The sequence below is a fragment of the Euprymna scolopes genome, chromosome 39 (assembly GCF_053919585.1).
Source record: "Euprymna scolopes isolate OS-2025 chromosome 39, ASM5391958v1, whole genome shotgun sequence".
Taxonomy (NCBI): Eukaryota; Metazoa; Mollusca; class Cephalopoda; order Sepiida; family Sepiolidae; genus Euprymna; species Euprymna scolopes.
Window position 1 is genome coordinate 77,120,101 of NC_136520.1, and position 15,326 is coordinate 77,135,426.

Here is a 15,326-nt window from a genome sequence, read left to right on the forward strand (position 1 = left end):
AAAAAAATAGTTACGATGTCAAAAAAAAAAAAAAAAAAAAAAGAAAATGTGAAGAAAAAAAATGGTAAAAAGACGTAAATAATATTTTTTTGTTTTTGTTTTAAATAAATTGAATTGTTTGCTTATTTTAAAATAAAAATTCACTGGACCACATCTTTAATCGCAAAATTACGGAAATTATTTTATTTAAACTAATTCCAAAAATAATGCTTGAAAGTTTTTAGTTTTAATATCCGCCGAAAAAGAAAAAAAAAAGAAAATGAACAACGTTCGTGCCCAAAGTGCGGACAGATGAACAGACGAACGGACAAGGGTGAATTTACATTGCTAGGGTCGACATGAAGTTCGGTTTCATCACACCTGCTATACTAAAAATATTGAGCACTTTTTCATTATTATATGTCAACTCTATCGTTACTCAAGAAAATTAAAAAAATATATATATATTTCGGCAGAAGGGATACGGAGAGAAGATTTTTCTCCGAATATTGAGCACCGTTTTATGACTATACTCCAGCTTAAGCGAATTTCTTTTCTGCTACATTAGTCTAGAAAAGATTTGCTTTACGGTCTGTTAAACGAAAACAAACTGTAAATAATTCCGTTTCAAAAATACCAAAGTAGAATTTGTCTTAATCGAATGTTTATGTTATAAAAATGATGAGTTATGACTTATTGCGTTATTAAAAGAAAAAAAAAATTAGTTACAATGTCATGAAAATGTGAAGAAAAAACACTGGTAAAAAAAACGTAAATGAAAGTTTTTTGTTTTTGTTTTAAAGAAAGAATCATAGTTGAATTAAATTGTTTATTTTAAAATAAAAATTCACTGGACTAAAATGTTAATTGCAAAATCACAGAAATTATTTTATTTAAACTAATTCCAAAAATAATGCTTGAAAGTTTTTAGTTTTAATATCAGCCGAAAAAGAAAACAAAAACACAAAGAACATTCGCACCCAAGGGAAATAACTCAAACCGATTCATAAAAAATTGATGTCGGTAAAAATAAATTAAATTAAATATGTTATCAATATAAATCAAATTTAAATAATAAACTTGAATAGAACACTTAAAATAATTCTCTCACTATAAACAATAACTAATACACAGCTATTTAATAAAGTCGATTTACCTTAATGTAATATGCAAATGACGTCACCTCTTTAAACTTATATTTCGCAATAATCATAGTATATATAGGAATGAATAAAATGATAAAGTAATGGATTTTTGTATATATTAATCAACTTGTGAACAAACAAACAGACAGACAGACAGGAATACGAATTTATATATATAGATATATACACATTTAATTTTTGTTTTATTTTATATTTTTAAACATCTGAAGGTTTTTAATATAGGAGGAATCTTTAGACTGCAAATATTTGAAACCGAAAAAAAAAAAATCTAACAATAATAAAATGCTAAAAAATAAAAATAACCTCAAGGAGGAAAAATAAACGATTACAACAAAATTTGGTGCTTCTATATTATAATATCAAAAAAATATTGAATTTCAAGTTAAACAAATGTTATTAATGCAATCGTCATGTCGCAAATAGTAACGTATCTAAAAATCATGGAAAACGATAAAATAGAAAAATAATTTAAAATGAAAAACAGTTTTCGATAAATTTGTCTGACATTTTGAATTTACGTTTCTCACGTGACATAAGCAACAGAACTTAATTATCTCCCCTCTCAACTTATCTTTTTTTTTTTTTTTAGTAAGCAATAATATAGTGATTTCGTTTCCTTTTACAAATTTCTTTTTTCCTTAATAATTATTTTTGTACATTATCATTTTTATGATTTTGGGGTATGTTACTATTTGAGACCTGATAATTACGTAGGTCGTATTTGTTTCATTTGAAATTCAATATTTTTTCATTATTGTAATATAGAAACAACCAAATTTTAATTTTCGTTTTGCTTTTTTTAATATCTGCAAAGGTTATCAGGTGCAAAGGCACTACGTTCATCTTGTCACAATCAGCCGAACATTGACGTGAGATGTGACCTCGACCTAAGATAAACAAAAAACAAAGAAACACCAGAATTTCTTGTGGTTTAAGCATCATGGGATTCGCATCAGTTTTGACAGGTGAATTCTCAAAGATGGTGATCAGAATGAATAGTCAGAATTATTGCTACGAACAAATTTGGTTTCGAAATTTTTTTTTTTTATAAAATTATATATCTATTAAAATATTCAGTGGTTGTGGAAAGAAAAATTAATATTTGATATTCTATTTTTAAGTCTGGGTTTATTTTCCAAAAATATGTCTGCCATCTTGTGTGGGTGTTTAATAGCATGAAAATGGGGGATCATTTTACATTAAATTCATATGCAAGACTAATCTCTCACTTTAAATTCTAAAATAATTGTTTCTTTATCTAATACTTTTTTAGGAGGTTCTCACATAATCACTTAAAACATGTAGAAATTTGAGAAGGAGAATTTCATAAGGAAGGTCAATCTACAAAACCTTTTTTTTATATATATATTTCAAGGACTGACGGCTATTTTAGCATCAGTTTTACTTTTAAATATATATATAATTCAAACACAGTAGTGTTTGAATATATGGTAAAATGACAGTTTTAGGCATTTAGAACTACTTTAAAGCTTCACTGCTCAATCATTTCTCAGCGAAATTCGAACAATTATTATAGTTCATAAATCACTTTCTCAGCTATATTGTGAAAAAAGATTTTTCATTTTCGTTCAGTAAAACAAAGTTATGATGAATTTACTGCTGTTCAAAATCATAAAAACCTAAGGTGAACAACGTTTTTTACAACTGGCTTCAGCGACTACTGTTGCTACCAATTCACCACTCTCACGAAAAGAGAAGTAATAAGTAAAACAGAGAGAATGAAAGGAAGATAATTGGGGGATTTTATTGAAAGCAGACGAGTGCCGTACATTGTCATTACGTATGTGTATGTTATGTTTATGGGGGCCAAAAAATAAGACTGAAATTAATCAAAGAACAAGTGAATTTATTGGAAGCCGGGAAAAATCATGGATTACAATAGAAAAATGCAAGCATGAAAAGTAATATGGTTAAGCTTAAACATGGAAAAGTAAAGGACTAGTTGTTAATACTGAAAAAGAAAAGGACAAGATATTCTAGTAAAAATTATAATAAATTTATAACTTAAAATATTGCAGCATTAAGAATTTTTTTAAAATTCAATTTATAACATTCTATAATCAATTCATGCTCATATTTTTCTATTGTAATATATGTATATATATATATATATATATATATATATATAATTGGTTAATGTAGTTTTCTGTAAGCATTGTCTAGTATGTAAGGTAACTTATAGAAGGCAATACAATGCAAACAGACTCCCGTATGGAGGTTTGAACTAAAGTTAAATATGTATCTGAGGAAAGGTAAAATTTCCGAAATATCATACAATACTGTACTTCATCTAACCATATTGACACAAATGCAAGAAGAAAATATTTTAAAAATACACATTATATTGTATTAATAAAAGGTGAATTTGCATCACTTATTCCACCATTAAATATAGGTGGCGCACTTAAAAGTATCCCGATCTCTCTAATCTTTCACTAATCAATTTTTTTTTTCAGATTAAACGGCCCATTTAAAAGTAGTCCGATCTCTCTGATCTTTCTCTTAACCACCAACTCCTACCACAAGAAAAATTTGTGAAAAAAAATGTAGAAAAATTTGTGAAAAAAAAAAAAAAATGTAGAAAAATTTGTGAAAAAAAAAAAAAAAATGTAGAAAAATTTGTGAAAAAAAAAAAAAAATGTAGAAAAATTTGTGAAAAAAAAAAAAAAATGTAGAAAAATTTGTGAAAAAAAAAAAAAATGTAGAAAAATTTGTGAAAAAAAAAAAAAAATGTAGAAAAATTTGTGAAAAAAAAAAAAAAATGTAGAAAAATTTGTGAAAAAAAAAAAAAAATGTAGAAAAATTTGTGAAAAAAAAAAAAATGTAGAAAAATTTGTGAAAAAAAAAAAAAATGTAGAAAAATTTGTGAAAAAAAAAAAATGTAGAAAAATTTGTGAAAAAAAAAATGTAGAAACATTTGTGAAAAAAAAAATTTTCTTCAGCAAAACCTTTGTAAATGTCTGGTAACGAAACTTGAAGCCATATGTTTACAAAATAATTGAGAAAAGGGCAAATTTCAAGTAATATTAAAAAAAAAGACCCAATTCGCAAATTTTTACCTAAAAACATTGAGTGGTTCGATAATAATCCATTGAAAAAATTGAAAAAAAAAATGAAAATTAAAAAAATATAAGTGCACAGATATTGGTAATGATAAAAAATCATTTGAAAAAAATTTTTTTTTCTTTTTTTTTTGTTTTTAACAACACTGACAAATATTTGCCTTATGAATGCATTTCTTGAAATAACAGTAAAGTCTAAACATCCCAAGATGGAGTATTGCTCACCCTATCCTGCCTTAACATTCTTGAACGTACTATATAAGTATTTGACAGAGTACTTATATAGTACGTTCAAGTATGTCCACCTGACGAAGGCCAGGGGAACAGTTGGGCGAAACGTCATGAAACAACAACGAAAGAGATAAGGATAATAGTCCGCAACGAAAAAATAAGACTTGACAGAGATAATAGGATAATAGTCCGCAACGAATAAGACTTGACAGAGTTCAAAACAGATTTTGTAATCTAATAGGCAATGCCTTTTCTCTTCTCTGCAACGTCTTTCCCCACAGAAGAGATGTTGCAAGCTTGTCTCTGCTCTATCGTTATTTTCATGGCAAGTGCTCGTCTGCTATGGAGAGGTGCGAGCAAGCTATTGTTCAAGCAAACGAAAATGAAACAATGGAATCCCCGGGACCTGAAGCCATGACGTCAAATCGTTTATGGGTCAAACCAGGCAAGCGGAATCCCCGGGCTGATGACAAACTGTGTTACCAGGTCGAAATACTTCAATAAAAGAGAAAGATAAACAAAGCAGAGACAGTCAGAGAGAGACAAACAGCAAAGAGACACGATTGTCATGTTTTGCAACCACCGCTGCGACTAACCCCTGCCACAACTGCCGTCATTGTGTTAAAAAGTGTATATTAAATATTTCGTAAAATAAATTAAGTCTGTTATTAAAAACAAAAGTGTCTCGATTCATTGATAACTGAATTAACTGTCCATTTTAATCGCTAGACGATCACCAAGCAGACATATACATAACACTCCAACCTATGGTCTCCCCACCATGCCAATTTTTCACAGAAAACACTCATCTACCCAAAATCACTATCAATAAATGCCCTCACTCTCTATCAGTGGATTCCATGAACAAAGTTTCTTTCCTAGAATAGCCCACCTGTGGGACTGGTCCGCTGGTCTGCTTTCCAACTGACTACAATATTGTCGTCTTCAAGTCCAATGTAAACAAGTTCTTATTGAAATGTCCTTGTAAATAATCTAATTATACCAAATCTCCATCACAAACAATTCCTATACTTCTGTCCAAATGACTACAATCCACACATTGAACCGTATCGAGTGGCTTCTGGGCCTTACTATGTGGGAACCACTTAAAAAACAAAACAAAAAAAAAACATCCTATTTCAATTCAACTTTGTACAATAAACACACTATCTTTTTAATGTATCAGTTACAAAGTTAACTAATTTGCATATTGATTTTGAAAAATCGTAAAATACGTATAAACATTATATTTTAATTCATACAGAAACTGAGACATATGCAGCAAGTATTAAGTTTTTTTTCTAAAAAGTTCACTTTTTGTGAGTAAAAATAAAAATATAAATAAAAATAAAAATATAAATATAAATAAAAATATAAATAAAAATAAAAGTAAAAATAAAAATAAAAATAAAAATATAAATAAAAATAAAAATATAAATATAAATAAAAGTAAAAGTAAAAATAAAAGTAAAAGTAAAAGTAAAAGTAAAAATAAAAATAAAAATACTCAGACTGAAATCATAACCAAAATCTAAAGACAGTGAGTCAAGTATGATAACCATTAGACCAGCTTGCCACGAAGTGTTTTCAAACCTATTTATTCTTAACATGATGAATCTGTCATGAGAACCATTCACGCATGCACATTCAGGAAACAGTTTACAAACAGATAAAAACCCAACGACTTCCCACATACCAATTTTGAAATTTTTACCCCTTAGCAGACCTTTTTTCCAGAGGAAAGGCAATAAAAATTTTTTCCATATCTCTCAATAACCTGCCTATCAAATTTCAAGTCTGTTGATAAAAAATTTGTGAGTCTATAGGTTGAGAAGTGTCCTCACATAGATATTTTCACTTTTATAGATATAATATATATATATATAATATATATTATTGGTTTTTAATTCAATGATTATTTTGAATTTATTATAACAACTTCAATATTGTATTATTTGCTGGACATTTGTGTTGAAATGTCACTTTCTTGTCGTGATTTTGAAATCATCAAAGGCAACAGAAACAGTAACATAAATAAGTGAAGAAATTTTGAAAATCGAATTTGAAAAGTTTCCATCTGAAGAAATTCTTCATGACATATGACGCTCAACATATGCATTGTATTTAAAACGCAAGAGGTCGGGGATTAAAAATGACATTTTCCATGTCAAAAGATAAAAATCAAATTTATACAGATGTCAGAAGAAGATAAACTTTTAACAGAAATTCACAAATAAAACAAAAATATTTCATGATATTTGCAGATTGGCCTGGTTTATGCAATAGATTAGAAGAATACTCGTTCCAGGGCCAGAGTGTATGTGTGTGTGTGTGTGTGTGTATGTATATATATATATATATATATATATATATATATATATATATATATATACACATATACATGTATGTGTGTGTATATATATATACATATATATATATATATATATATATATGTATGTATGTGTATATATACATATATGTATGTGTGTGTGTGTATATATATACATATGTATGTGTGTGTGTATATATATATATACATATGTATGTGTGTGTATATATATATACATATATATGTATGTGTGTATATATATATATGTGTGTATGTATATATATACATATATGTATATATATGTATGTGTGTGTATATATATATGTATGTGTGTGTGTGTATATATATATATACGTATGTGTGTGTGTATATATATACGTATGTGTGTATATATATATGTGTGTGTGTATATATATATATGTGTGTGTGTGTGTGTGTGTGTGTGTGTATATATATATATATATGAATAAATGTGTAGCCGCCAACATTTGTTGATTTTTAAGACTTATTATTTTTTAATATTTTTAAATAATTTCATAACGTGTTTCAAGATTTTATTTAGCTGTTTTTTTAGTTGTGGGTTTGTGTGTGTACATATATATATTCTTATTTTTATTTATTTTTTCTATTTTATTTATTTATATATATGTGTGTGTGTGTGTGTGTGTGTGTGTGTGTGTTTGGAAAATCTCTCTAAACTAATACAATTTTAATCAATATATGTATGTATGTGTGTGTGTGTATATATTTTTATTTATTACTTATTTTCTATTTCATTTATATATATGTATGTTTATATTGAGGGCCGACCTTGTGCCTAACTAGGCCCTCATAGGGAGACATGTAAATAGAAACACAAACCAACACAGCGCGGCACATCCACATACATGCAACTACATGTATACACCCACGCACACAAATCAAATCAAACATATCAAAACACTAACGCGTCCACACACACACTCCCAATCTTTCTATCTGTATTTCTCTCTTTCCCTCTTACAAGCACAGACACATACCCACAGGCACACACACAAACATATGCACATGTGAAAAGAAGAAATCACAGATATTAGCCCATACACACGCAACACACCACCACTCACCCTTACACATACGCATGCAGGCATTGACACACACACACATCAAAAGAAAAAAAATCATAAAAACGAACAAACATCTCCTACCCACTCCTAACACTGATACCAACAAATGGACTAAACACTGATCCCATGAACTGAACCTCTAACCAGTCCCATTAGAGACAGCTAGTCTCACCTTCAAATACATTTCAAAAGCTGTGTTAACCGAATTAAGAAAATTCCATAAACCTTTCACCAAAAGACAAACTTTGAACTAAAATACTTTCAACTAAAAAACATCTGAAAATAGTTAAATAAAAGCTTGAAACGCATTACGAAAATATTTTTAAATATTAAAAAATAATAAGTCTTAAAAACCAACAAATGTTGCCGGCTACACTCTTAAATATACATTTTTCTCTTGTTGGAATCACACAATTACTTATTACATAATACTTTTTTTTTTTTTTTTTTTTTTTTTTTTTTTAATATTACTTCTCTCAAAAGTTTTCAATTTTTGTGCTAACCAGCAAAATTAAAGTTAGTCTATAGAAAAGTTTTTCTTACTATTTTTTCTCTGAAAAAAAAAACAAAACAAATCTGGAAACTCCATGGAATAAGGAAATAATTGTTTTTTTTTCTTGTGTGTGTATGTATATATATATATATATATATATATATATATATATATATAGTGGAAATGGTAATTTACAAAAACTGTTGTAGAGCAAATATGTGTTTTATTTTTTATTACCGTATCTTTCTGTTAAGTTACATTATTGTTTCCGCTACCCGGCCGTTTTTTTGGCCGTCTGTAGCTTCCTCAGACTTTTACAGAAATGTTCGTTATTATGGGATGGAAGAGTGAAAGAGTGAATGAGGTCAGGGGGGGTGCGAGGAGGGAGGAAGAAAGAGAGGAAGGGAACAAGGGGGGAAGGTGGGAGGGGGCGCTTGGTATGTCGGTAATGTTTTAGTTTTGGAGTTTAATGTGCACATACAGATACCAATACTCGTGAACACATACATCGACATATATACGCAGCTGCATGCTCTCATACACATGCGGACAGCAGGCATATATATTCTCACATCCACACACGTATACATAGGTACCTAAACATAAGCGAACACCCAACATGTCAAGACATACTTACCAAGAAATCATCTCACCAACGAGACACAAAAAACTTTAACGTTAAGACTCGAATTTTAAAGTAACCCCCCTCCTCCTACCCCCACATATTCCCCTTAATCCCCCATGTATCCCTATGCCCTCAGCCACACCAGAAATAAACTTGCAGACCCTCCCCCACGTTCCTTAAACTCCAAAACTAAAACATTACCTTGCTTGTTCTTGATCAGTTGTGAGGAAAACATGTTCTTCATGATCGCCTGTTGCTTGCGGAAGTTTTCGCCACTGATCAACCATATCCCAATTGATACAGACTAGATATTCATTTTCTACAGTTGGTTCTATATTCCACGAATGGCCATAATTTCCAGTTGATTTTGGTTGTGTACTTGTAATCTTTCCTTTTTTCCACTCATTACTTCCAATAATTTTATATTCCACTATTTTCCCTTTACCCGGCTATATAGTTTTGTCTTTCAGTTTCTCCTTGTTACCATTGGAATTTTCGTCATGTTAATCTTCAACTTCCTCTTCCAAGACTTCATTCATCTCATTGAAGGGAACTGTATTTTCTTTATTCCTTGGCATTCCAAGGTCCTTGTTTACCTTCATCAAGTGACATGAATGCATCCTGTAAAATGCTCATCCGTGTTGGATCAATACACATTGACCCTCTTTACTCAAAACTTTGGCAAGGCAACACCATCCTTTATAGTTTTGTCTTCTATAGTAAACGCTGTCCAGTCACAAATCATTCATCTGCATAATGTTTTATATTAAATCACAGTGCTCTCCAAATTTTTTTAACTTGATTCAGCTTCCGTGAACCTTTCTCTCACAGAATGTAAGGCATTTAAATTTATTCCAACCATATCACTGGTTGTTGAAGTGTCTAATGCAGATAACTGGTCTATCAAAACCGACAGCATATTTATTAAAACAAGCTCATTTGGGTCATATGCCCAGAATGATTCTGAAGAGCATTTTTGGCACTAACAGCCCAAGTCAAAGCTATTTCTGGTTCACATTTCTCATCTTCCAATGTTTTCTCCAGTGCTTCAGCCAATATTAAATTGTGATGTTTCACATTGCCAGTGCTGAATGGACTTTCAGCAGCTGCAGTGCAGGTTTCAATATTCAGTTTTTCATTCATCTCTCTATAACCATCATTATTAAATTCTCCCTCATTATCACTCAAGAAGCGTTTCGGAACTCTAAAATATGGTATCCATATTAAAAATGTGGCAAATAATTTATTCACTCTTCTTGGTTTTAATCAGTCTGGCAGCAGAGTACCTAATAGATGTGCCAATTAGGTGAAAAATCCAGCATTGGTTATGTCTGAATTCTTTAAAGTTCTATACATAAAGTGTCATTAAACCAGTTTCCAAGAGCCTAAGCCTTAAACAAACTGAACACCAATCACAGGCATCTAATATATAAAAGGCAAAATGTTTGGGTATGTCTTGTAGAAACTTTTGACAGACTCATCAAACAATGACAAAATTGATATCGTTTGAAAGGTCAATCTCTCGGACAACAACTATCCAAAAATATTAATTCTTTGATCGTCAACTGGGCCATTTTTTACAAGGAGGGGTCAGTTTTTTGTGTTGACATTTTTGTAAAGTCATAATACGCTTTGCAATGACTTGTTTATTTTGAACGCTGGTGACATTGTATGCTGTCTTTTTTTTTTTCACACCTCTCTCCACCGGGCTGCCTATTAGGGGGAATAGGAGAGAGAGAGAAAGATGGGGGGTAGGAGAGAGAGAGAGAGAGAGAGAGATGGGGGGGTAGGAGAGAGATGGGGGGTATGAGAGAGAGATGGAGGGGGTAGGAGAGAGAGAGACGGGGGTAAGGAGATAGAGATAGACGAGGAGGTAGGAGAGAGAGAGAGAGAGAGAGAGAGAGAGAGAGAGAGAGAGAGAGACGGGGGGGGGTAGGAGAGAGAGAGAGAGAGACGGGGGGAGAATAGGAGAGAGAGAGAGAGAGACGGGGGGAGAATAGGAGAGAGAGAGAGAGACGGTGGGGAGAATAGGAGAGAGAGAGACACGGGGCGAGAATATGACAGAGGGGGTGGGTGATGAAGTAATACGAGAGAGAGAGACGGGGGGGGGGGGGGGGGGTATGAGAGAGAGAGAGAGAGATGGGGGAGAATGGGAGAGAGAGAGAGAGATAGAGAGACAGGGGATGGGAAATAGGAGAGAGATAGAGAGACGGGGGAAAATAGGAGAGATAGAGAGATGGGGGGAATAGAAGAGAGACATGAAAGAATAGGAGAGGGAGAAAAGAGTGGGATAGAGGAGAGATAAGAGAGGGAGAGAGGTTGGAGAATAGGAGCGAGTTAGAAATTGGTGAGAGAGAAAGAAAAAAAAGTGGGACATACCGAAAATTGTTCTTCATAAGCGCATACTTTTTGTACTTTCCATGACTAATGCTCATAACTATTACATTGGCACGTGTCTGGATTAGCACTTTTCTATGCGACACGTAATCTTCTTATATGCCAAAAAAATCTGCCAGATATTTTCAAAAAGTGAAATCTCTGTACTGTTTTATTTCTCACACATCTCATTTTCACTGACACTCATTTCCAATAATCTTTGACTCCTTCCATGAATGGTACAAGTATTAGTCCATTTGGAAAATAATGGCCAATCTATATATCTATAAAAGTGAAAGTGTCTGCCTGTCTGTCTGTGTACATTTCCCTATGCAATAAATCTGTCAATTTTCAGTCTACAGACTCGAAATTTGATATACAGGGTACTGAGATTTGGGAAAATCTTTGTAATCAGTTTTCAGCCAGAAATTTGGCTGTTAAAGAGTCAAAATTCAACGATTTTACCTTTGAGAACTCTACCAAACTCCTCCGCCAATTTTGGGTATAACCAATTGAAATTTTAGATATAGGTTCCTTGGACATGGATCTAACTTAACTTGATTTGAACCTAAAACAATAAATGTTAAGGGGTCATAATAGGGGTCAAAGTTAAAAAAAAATTGACCTCTGCTGTCTCTACCAAATTACTCAGACAATTTCTGGTCTAAACATTTGAAATTTTACATAAAGTGTCTTCAGAGATAGGGCAAACTTTTTAATCGGTTCGGGTCAAAATTTGAGCTACCAATATATAAATGTATGTATGTATGTTTGCATGACTGCCTAAAACTTTCGACAGAGGCGACGGATTTTCACAAGATCAGATTTTGAAGCTCGATCCTTCAGATGACAAATACCGAAAAATTGGCTAAAAACATTAATTTCTTCACCCTCAACTGGGCACTTTTCTACAGGAAGGGGTCGCTTTTTTTGCCGATATTTTTGAAAGTCATCCCCTCTTTTTGAGTGTCTAGCTTAAATTTAAACCTACGTCACTTCCGGTTTGCTGGTGGTCATAACAGCAAAGACGTCACTTTTTTTCCACCCCCGTTCTTTTTCCTCCTTCGCAGTACGGGTTCGAGCCTGCCTTCCTACTACCACTTTTTTTTTTTTTGCTCAACACACACCTCCAAACCCCCAGGCAACACCAGGTACTCATGCTAGTTTTAGAAAGACATGAAAATATGTGCAGCTTTGCTGTTGATGATAAAGATTTTTAACGCTTAGTCAATAAAAATCCACTGGATTTAATAGTTAGACATCCAGGAATTCAGTTTTGGAATGCAATCAAATAGAATTTTTGAGACGAGTAAATTATTAGGTGGATGATGAAAATGATTTATATATCTCTCTTATTCTTCCCCCTCCGTCTCTCTCTGTAGAGATGAGTAAATTATCAGATAAATGATGAATAATAATATAAGAGGATTGAATAAAATTTAATCACTTATGACGATAGTGATGAACACTAAATTAGTTAAAAAAAAATCTGTATTTTCATTCGTTTTAATCATTAAATATTTTTTAAATTTCAAGACTTTCAAATAGTTAAAAAAAAAAAATTTGGATTTCTATTTGTTTCAATCATTAAAAGTTTTTTAAATTTAAATTCCAAGACTTAAACGGGAAATAATTAAGTTTTAAAAATATTGCATTTTTATTCATTTCAATCATTAAATATGTTTTTTAAATTTCACGACTTTTAAACAGGAAATAATTAAATTAGTTAATAAAAATTTTTTTTATTCATTTCAATCATTAAATATTTTTTTTAAATCTCAAGACTTTTAAACAGGAAATAATTAAATTAGTTAATAAAAATTTTTTTTATTCATTTCAATCATTAAATATTTTTTTAAATTTCAAGACTTTCAAAAGGGAAATAAGTAAATTAGTTAATAAAAAATTTTTTTATTCATTTCAATCATTAAAATTTTTTTAAATTTCAAGACTATCTACAGCTTGATCACCAAGACGCAAAGCCATTGGACTCAACTTTCAATAAAAACAGAAGATCATGTTAATAACGTGACACATAATAAACATTCCTGATGAGTGAAAAATTTGAATTGAAGTAAATAAACATGTTTATTTTTTTCGTTATCATTTTGACTGAATTTTATTTTCAGAATGCGAATTTTATTAATGATTCTATGCATGGTCGTTTTGGGGGAAGAGGAGAGGGGAGGGAGGGGACTCAGCTGTATAAACGTATTAGATCATTTTGGTTAAGCATCGAGATTGCCAGCGTGAAAATTACAATGATTGTGCTGGCCACAAAGTAATTGCAACCAAGTTGCATGAAAACTCAGCCAGGAAAAGCTTTTATTGTAATCAACAGTAGAAAAAACTCGAAACAATTGACAGGTGAGAATGATAAAAAAGAAACAATGGAAAAGTACAAAAGAAAAAGTATAAAAAAGGGGCAGGTAAAAATTAAAAAACGGGTAAAAATTAAAAAACGGGTAAAAATTAAAAAACAGGTAAAAATTAAAAAACAGGTAAAAATTAAAAAAACGGGTAAAAATTAAAAAACAGGGAAAAATTAAAAAAACGGGTAAAAAAAAAAGAAGCAGGTAAAAAAAAAAAAAGAAAAACGTAAAAAATTTTAAAATGGGTAAAAAATAAAAAAAACAGTTAAAAATAAAAAACGGGTTAAAAAATAAACGGGTAAAAAACGGTTAATAAGAAACGTTAAAAAAAAAACAGCTAATAAGAAACGGTTAAAAATAAACGGGGGGGGGGGGACAGTTATTTAGAAACCGGTAAAAATAAACAGGTAAAAAACGGTTAATAAAAAATAAACGGGTAAAAAAAATAAAACAGTTAATAGGAAATGGTTAAAAATAGACGGGTAAAAAATGGTTAAAAATAGACGGGTAAAAAATGGTTAAAAATAAACGGGTAAGAAACTTTGAAAAAAAAAAAAACGGCTAAAAATAAAAAAAATATGGTAAAAAAAAAAGGTAAAGAAAAGAAATGGGTAAAAAATAAAAAAAAAATATGAGTAAAAAAATTAAAAAAAAAAACGTTTAAAAAAAACGGGTAAAAAATAAGAAAAGAACAGTAAAAAAGAAACGGGTAAAAAAAATAGGTAAAAAAATAAGATTAAACAAAAAAAACAAAAAAACAGGTACAAAAAATTAAAAAAAAAAAAAAACGGGTAAAAAGTAAAAAAAAAAAAAACAGGTAAAAAATTTTTTAAAAACCAGTTAAAAAATAAGGAAATGGGTTAAAAAGAAAAAACTGGAAAACAAAAAATGGGTAAAAAAAAGTAAAAATAAAGAAAAAACGGTTAAAAAATGGAAAAACAGGTGAAAAATATTTAAAAATGGATAAAAAATAATAAAACGGGTAAAAAATAAAAAAAGGGTAAAAAACTAGAAAAACATGTAAAAGACACAGGCAAAAAAAAAACAAGTTAAAAATAAGAAACGGTTACAAAATAAGAAACGGGTAAAAAAAATGTTTAAAAAACAGGTAAAGAAAATTTTTTAAAACGGGTAAAATAAATGGGTAAAAAAAAAAAAAAAAAAAAGAAACGAGTAACAAAAAAAAATGGTTAAAAATTTTTAAAAAACTATAAAAAGAAACAGGTAAAAAATAAAAAACCAGTAAAAAATTAAAGAATGGGTAAAAAAAATTTTTTTTAATTAAAAAAAAACAAAAAAGAAATGGGTAAGAAAATAAAACGGGTAAATTTTCTTTTTTAAATGATTAATAAATAAAAAAAAAGGATAAAAATAAAAAAAAAACAGGTAAAAAATAAGACACAGGCAAAAAAAATGAAAAAAATGTCAGTCACTGATACAGGTCCACAACTGGGAGCATGCTTGGCGAATATTTGCCGGATGGCGACAATCAGGCTGTCTTTGGTGTTGTGGAAGGTCATGTTGGTGATGTTCTCGGCACATGGCCAAATGGTAGTGTAGTGGATT

At 30.4% G+C, this 15,326-nt stretch overlaps 1 protein-coding gene across 1 annotated transcript in view; it reads right to left on the reverse strand.

Moving 5' to 3' along the window:
* The window catches only part of LOC145263927 (uncharacterized), a 262,476-nt gene that overhangs the window by 169,055 nt on the left and 78,095 nt on the right, over positions 1–15,326 (reverse strand). The window lies entirely within an intron of this gene.